We start from the raw sequence: 7,849 nt of genomic DNA, 5'->3' as shown, positions 1-7,849 counted from the left end.
TCCTGAGTAGCTGGAACTACAGGAGCACACCACCACGCCTGGCTAATTTTTGTATTTGTTTTAGTAGAGACGGGGTTTCACCATATTGGTCAGGCTGGTCTTGAACTCCTGACCTTAGGTGATCCACCTGCCTCGGCTCCCCAAAGTGCTGGGATTTCAAGTGTGAGCCACCGTGCCCGGCCTAAGTCTTTAAAAGAAGAAACACAATGGGTCAAAAAATAAATTAAATACCAAAAATAGTCAAGCCACCTAACATCAAAGAGGAGAAAAAACACTATAAATCAGTGAGAGAAAAAATATATACTTTACAAGGATGGAAGTAAAATGTCCATAACTTGTATAGAACCAAAACCAGAATAATAAATATAAATGGAAATGTGAAAAATTATTCTTAAAGCTGGAAATGGATACTTACCAGCAATACCTTCATCAAAATGGGTAAGTTAAAATATTTTGATAAGAAAAATATTAATTTAGTCATCAACAGCGTTATGGTCTTTGTTCTTAGAGCTCCCAAGATGGAGTGGGCCACTCCCAAGATGGTGGCAAGACTTTTGTTCTCTGATCTGGGGTTCTTGGCCTCATGGATTACAAGGAATTGAACCTTGGGCCATGCAGTGAGTGTTACAGCTCTATTAGAAGCCATGGGTCACAGAAGAGAACCGTGGAACCCAGGGACTAGTGTTTAGCTCGATTAGGATGAACCCGGGCACTTAGCCACACAGGAACAATGGCGAGCCTCTAGCCCAGTCGGGAGTGGCAATGGGTGCCTTGCTGGATCAGAAGTGCAGTGGACACCCTGCTGGATCCAGAGGGGTGGAAGTCAGTAGCAGGTCTGCGACAGTGGTGATCAGCAGTGGTGGATGGTGAGCGATATAGCTCAGCTCAAGCTGGAACAAACACGGACCAGAAGAGTGCAGTTGCAAGATTTAATAGAGTGAAAACAGAGCTCCCATATGATGGGAGGGGACCCAAAGGGAGTTGCCACTCTCTGCTCGAATGCCTGGGTTTATATCCCAATCATTGTCCCTCCCCCTGTGCGCTCAGGTGATACATGATTTGACTATTTCTTTACCTCCTGCTTTTAGCTTAATTTGTATTTTAGTGAGCCCTCTTTACTACCTGATTGGTTGGGTGTGAGCTGAGTTACAAGCCCTGTGTTTAAAGGTAGGTGTGGTCACCTTCCCCAGCTAGGCTTAGGAATTCTTAGTCGACCCAAGAAATCCGGCTAGTCCTGTCTCTTAGTCCCCCCCCTCAACAGGAAAACCCAAGTGCTGTTGGGGAGGTTGGCCGATGACCGCTCTAACTGCTTCTTGTTGAATTGGGGCATAGTAGGGGTGGTGCAGTTGAGATTTCCTCGGGAGGGGTGCCTTCAGCGTCATTAACATCAGAGCATGGACTAGCAGGCCGGCCCAGGGGTCCTCAGTAGATCTTAGTCATGGACTGCATCTAGGGCTCCATTTGAAGAACGATTTGTAGTTTTACAGCTTTGATTCTGGAAGAGATGAACTTAACAAGGAGGTTAAAGATAGAGGGATTGAAATGTATGGCCTAAAGTGCAGGGAATTATTTCTTTGGCACACTTCACAGGTCCTGACTATCTGCTTGATAGTTTTGAAAAGGCCTGGTCCAGTAAATAATGATTTGGCCATCTGATGGGTGCTATCAATGCCTAAGTGAAAGGTTTGGTGAAGGGTTTTAAGTAATTTCCATTGGTTAGCTGCAGACAAAAGTATTTTTCCTTCTTCAGTGGCTAGCCATCCTGAGGGGAGGAAACTATGTCCTCATGAGGTTCCCCATTCTATTTCTTCTGCTGAGTACTGGGGCTTGGTTTCCCGGAGGGGATTATCCCATACTAGGGGTCCTTCTATGAGCATTTCTAATGGAGGGTCCCACCTTGCGGCTCTTTCAGCTTCAGTATCCGCTTGGCGATTCCCTTCTATTTCCCTTTCCTTTCCTTTCTGATGACCCGGGCAGTGTTAGACTGCCACCTCTTTAGGTTTCAGTACAGCCAATAATAATCTCCTGATGGCTTCCTGGTGTTTGATAGGTGTTCCCTTGGAAGTTAGGAGTTCCCTTTCTCTCCATATTGCTGCGTGGGCACAGAGAACTAGGTAAGCATACTTAGAGTCTATATATATATTTACCCTTTTTCCTTCTCCTAATTCTAGTGTGTAATGGCCCCTGCTTTTGCTAGAATGTCTCTCCCTAACAAAGGAGTGGGGCTTTCTGGCATAATTAGAAAGGCATGTGAAAAGAGTAAAGTTCTCCAGTCACGACTTAGTGGCTGGGAGAAGTATCTAGTGACTGCCTGTCCTAGGACCCCTCAGATAGTGACAGATTTGGAGGACAGTTGTCCGGGACAAGAGAGTAAGACTGAGAAGGCTGCGCCAGTGTCCAGGAGGCAGTTAACCTCCTGGCCCTCAATGGTCAAGCATACCCGGGGCGTAATGAGGGTGATGGCATGGGCTGGTGCTTGCCCCAGGCACCCTCAGTCCTGCTGCTGGACCATCTGGTTAGTGGCTTCTGACTGAGAGAACCTTCGTCCCCTGGAGCAGTGGGCCTTCCAGTGATTCCCTTGACTTAAGGGGGTGGATTATTTTTATTCAGACAGTCTTTTTTAAAGTGTCCTTAAGCCCTATTAGGCATTTGATTTGCCCAGCCTTTCCCTGTTCCAGAGGCTCCAAAGTCCACTTGCCTGAGGGCCATGACTAAAGCAGTGGCCTTTTTCTTATCCCATTTATCCCATTCTGCCTGCTCCTCCTGATCTCTATTATAAAAAACTAAGGCTGCCAAGTTCAATAGGGTTTCTAAGTTTTGCTCCGAGCCTAAGGCAGGCTTTTGAAGTTTTTTTGTAATGTCTGCAGCTGACTGAGTGATAAACTTATCCTTTAAGATAGTTGGCCTTCAACAGAGTCAGGTGACAGAAAGGTATGCTTCCTCAATGCCTCTCTTAGTCTCTCCAGAAAGGCAGTAGGATTTTCTTCGTTTGCCTGTGTTATTGACATCATTAACATCCATCAGTGGACATCATTGAATAATTTATAGGCTTCTTCCTAGTTTTCCTTAGTCCTTCTGTCATACAAGTTAGTAAATGTCTGTGGCACCAATCTCCGTGTTCTGATTCTGCATCCCAATGAGAGTCTACACTGGGAACTGCCTGCTTACCTGTGAGGAATTGTTCTTTTTCCTCTGTTGTCATCCAGTCTTTGACCTGACTGAGGTATCAGAGATCGCCAAACTCTCGGACTGCAGTTATGGCGGCCCTTCTCTCATTTAGGGTTAGTGTCTGATCTAGCAGTAACATTATATCTCTCCATGTGAGATCAAAGGATTGTCCTAACCCTTGTAAAACATCAACATAGCCATAAGGGTTATCGGAGAATTTACCGAGATCTATTTTAATTTGCTTCAAATCTGAGAGGGAAAAAGATACATGCGCTCTGACTGGGCCGAATTCTCCAGAATACATCTTAGAGGCGTTTTTGCCTTGGGGGAACGTTTCCCATCTGAAAAAAGAACATAGGGATGCCAGTACCCCATTCCGATGAGCATTAGTCCTAGAGCATCCTCTATGGTCCTCATGCTTATTCCTTTCCAGGGTGCATAACCACATGTGGACCACTGCTTATCAGATTAATTATGCTCACCAATGTAGCAGTCCTACACCGCTTTTCCCACCTTTCTTGACCACAAGAAAGGGGTCCGGGCTGCTGGATTCTAGTGGTCCTTTACTAGCACACCCAACATTGCCTTTGTGCTCAGGGGTGAGTCCTAGAGCTGGGCTGGGTTCCTGAGTATTTCATAACAACCCAGCTGCCCCATCAAGATGCATCCCCATAAACAACAGTTCTTATGCAAATTCATTTCAGAGAGGGTGTCGGTAACCTTTTGAGTCAGGATTGAGATCGTTTTTTGATTCTGTAAGTACTTTAAGGCTTTGGCTGAGTGCAAACAGCTCACACGTTTGAGCAGACCAATTATTAAGCAATTCTCCTAACTCTGCTTCCACAAGAGTCTCCCTGTCAATTATAGCATACCCACTGGGGTTTTTTTCTCAATCACCTGGGAGGAACCATCTAATCATCCTGTCCTGAAGGGAGTTCCTCCTGGGTCTGGTCGGACCTCTGTATGGTAATTAAGATTTAAATCCCCTGTTAGGAAATCTGCTGGGTTAAGGGAATTTTCAGCTATTAATGTTAAATTGCCTTTTTCTAACAGAATAGGGCTACACTTTAAGATTTTTGAGTTAGTAAGCTACCTTTTTGCTTTCTTTTTTTTTTACTTAGGATAGCTCTGAACTGGTGAGGTGTGCTCACAGTGAGGTTTCCTCTAAGTTATTGTTTTACTATCTTCTGTTAGCAAAGCAGTTGCCACTACAGATTGAATGCATCTGACCCATCCGCGGGTTACTGGGTTAAGAATTTTTGATAGGAAGTCTACGGGCTGTCGGTGGTCTCAGTGTTTTCAGGCTACGCTCTTGTTTACACTGACAACAAGGTAGTATTAGAGTGTTATAGGGTCACGGAGAAGACCTTCAATTATCAATTATAGGTTTTAAATTTACCCTGGCTTTTAAAGGAATAGGGCACACTTTTTTCTTTACTACTTCTTTTTCTTTCTCTCTTTGACTCCCTCTTTGTCTCTCTGCCTCTTTCCCTTCTCTCTCTGCTTCTCTTTCCACTGTCTCTTTCTCTCTCTCTCTCTCTCTCTCTCTCTCTTTCCTCTCTGTCTCTCTCTCTCTGACTTACTCAATTTGCTTTCATCCTGATCTATTATGTTGTCATAGACTCAGTTCCAGTTGTTAAAGTACTGGGCCATCAGTTCTAAGGCCCTGGCCAAGGAACCAAGGCTTGGAAATTGCATTGTGGAGGGGTAAGCAGAGTAGAAATTGGGGAAGGAGAGCATCTTACACAATGGGAGAGCAATCTTCCTAGCCATTTACAAACTTGGGAACCTGGCAAGGGTGGTGAGGAACGGGTCCCACATAACTGCCCATGTCAAGAGCTGTATGCCTAAATTGGGAGGGATACCAGGGACAAGACGCTCTGGGTTCATAGCCTAGGGGCCTAAAGATGCAGCATAGAGCTTCCTTAGATTCCTTTGGAGATATAACTTGCTAGAGGAAATGAAAGTCTGAACCATAAGGACCTAGGAAGCAGGGATCGGAGGAAGTAGATTCAGAGGTAAGGAGAATTTTGGGGCTACACTTTCAAAAACGTCATGGTCAGGACCCAGGAGGTATGGGTCAGAAGGAAAGGTAAGGGCACATGCACGGGCGACTGTTGGGTAGAGACTTCTGGCTGCACCATAGTCTCAACTGGCTGATGCTGGGAGTTTGGGATACAGTTTTCTGCCTCTAGTCAGCCCTCAGCTTCCCCAGGAAAATTGTGAAAGTGGAAGCTGGTTCCCGGCAGACCAACACTACCAACCCAGAAGCGTTGGGGGTTGTTAGCCCTTCCCAGGAAGCCTAACACCTGAGTCTTTAGTCCAGCAGCCATGCTAATCATTTTTAACCGGCTGACAGGTGCCCGGTATTTTCCTCCAATTCTAAGGAAGGATAGGACAGAATAACAAGTGAAAGTGGTCCGATATTACTCACTGCTTTGGAGAATCCCCATATGAGGCCACTAAATGTTACGCGCGGGTCTTTTTTCTTAGAGCTCCCAATGGAGGCGGGCCACATCTTGGGAGCTCTAAGAACAAAGACCCGCCCATAACAATAGGAGCTTTTTAAGCATGTACTTCAAGAAAAACATTTTTGTGTTTGAAGTTAAAAATAAAAATGAAAGAGTGAGAGACTTCATTTGGGAGCTGACATGTCCTTTTCTCAGAGGTATCAGCACCTGGGAGCCTTTCACCCACATACAACACTCTAGAGTTTACAAAAAATTACTATATTCCATCTCTTCTTTGATCTTTATACCCTGTGAGGTGGTGCAAAATAGAGGCTTGCGTCCCATTTTTCATATAAAAACGCTGAGGCTCAGAAAGACAAAGATAACACACAAAGCTTCAGTCAGAACTGGAACTAGAACATAGGACTCTCAAACCAGTGTTTTTCCCATCACTAAATCACATGTAGGGCTAAGAATACATTAAGACTCCAAAAGATAGAGAATTGCTCAATGCATTCCACCAAGATTAGACCTGACCCACCCCAGAAAGCTAAGCTGCTCTGGGGCCCTGGGGTGGAGAACTCAAGAAAGAGAATGATGCCTACATCTGCACATCTGAGCTCCAATCCAAACTCGGCCAGTTATAGAACCTCACTTTCTGAGCCTCAGCTTTTTCTGCTATAAAATGGAACTACGGAAGGCACCAAAAAGATCAAGATAAGGGCAGAACTGCACTCTAAATGCAGGAGTGCCTGGCAAGTGGAAAGCACTCATTGACTTTTAGTTTAAGCACATGAGTAATATGTTGTGTTTCACTGTGTCTCCTCCATGGTGTTTCATTCATGGCTCCAGATCCTGGGGGCTTCTGATCAATCCTTCTGCTAAGTGATGGATGACTAGATGAATGGATGGGTGGATGAAAGTATGGATGGAAACATGGATGGATGGATGAATGCTCAGGAGACCAGAAAGAAGTAAACAGAGAGTCAAAATGAGAATGAGGAGATGACTGAAGGATAAAGAGTTGATTTATGAGACAGAGGCATGGTCTGCAATCCTCCTATCCCCACCCAGCCCCACCAACACCTGCCTTGGGGTAGCAGTGGCACGTGCTTCAGATGATATCCCCAGTCACCATGACAGAGCTACAGAAGGTGCCATAGACCTGAGGCTGATCATGGCTCATGAGAAACGTGCTGAGAGCCAGCAGAAAAAAAACCCAGAAGCACAATAAAGTCGACGTTGAAGCTCTTCTCATCTGCCATGGCTGCCTGGCCAGGCCATAGACTCTGCACCCCTGGCAGAGGGGGTGCATGTCATCCAGCAGAAACACCCAGACAGGCTCACAGGGAAGGACAAAGCTCTGTGATTGCTGCCAATTGAGCCTTAAAGTGTTTTTTGGTTTTGGTTTTTTTTTATTATTATTATTTTTTGAGACAGAGTTTCGCTTTTGTTGCCCAGGCTGGAGTGCAGTGGCTTGATCTCAGCTCACTGCAACCTCCACCTCCTGGGTTCAAGCGATTCTCCTGCCTCAGCCTCCTGAGTAGCTGGGACTACAAGCATGGGCCACCATGCCCAGCTAATTTTTTTGTATTTTTAGTAGAGACGGAGTTTCTCCATGTTGGTCAGGCTGGTCTCGAACTCCTTACCTCAGGTGATCCACCCACCTTGGCCTCCAAAAGTGCTGGGATTACAGGCGTGAACCACCACACCCAGCCGAGGCTTAAAGGGAGAACAAGACCCCCTCAGGTCCAAACCCAGTGCCTGGGCCCACAAGTTCAGCATGGCAAGAGGCAGCACACTTCAGTGAACAATTGCACCCACCCACCCACTCACCTTCTCTCCTCACCCTCCTGCCTTTTCTGTGGTCTAACCAGTCCTGTAGGGCATGTATGAATATGAGTGAGAGAGTATGCAGGAAAGAGAGAAGGGAAGGTTACCAGGGCTGGGCCCAGCCAAGGTTTTGACATCACCTTATTTGCCTACTATAGGGTTGAACTAGGTGGACACGTGGCCGTATTATTACACTATATTTATACAAATACACCTTCCAGCCCTGGGAAGCAGCATACAATTCTGCAGCCAAGAGATGTTAGAATGCTGCTGGAGGATTCCAGGATCTCACAGGCTAGATTTCAGAGTCCTGGATTTCAGACTTTTCAAGGACATGTGCCCATCTGGGGTTCAGGCATAATAGACTATATTTACTGATGGTGACTGTGTGCATGCCA

Source organism: Mandrillus leucophaeus, unplaced genomic scaffold (assembly GCF_000951045.1).
Source record: "Mandrillus leucophaeus isolate KB7577 unplaced genomic scaffold, Mleu.le_1.0 Scaffold98, whole genome shotgun sequence".
NCBI lineage: Eukaryota > Metazoa > Chordata > Mammalia > Primates > Cercopithecidae > Mandrillus > Mandrillus leucophaeus.
This window is presented reverse-complemented; position numbering follows the sequence as displayed.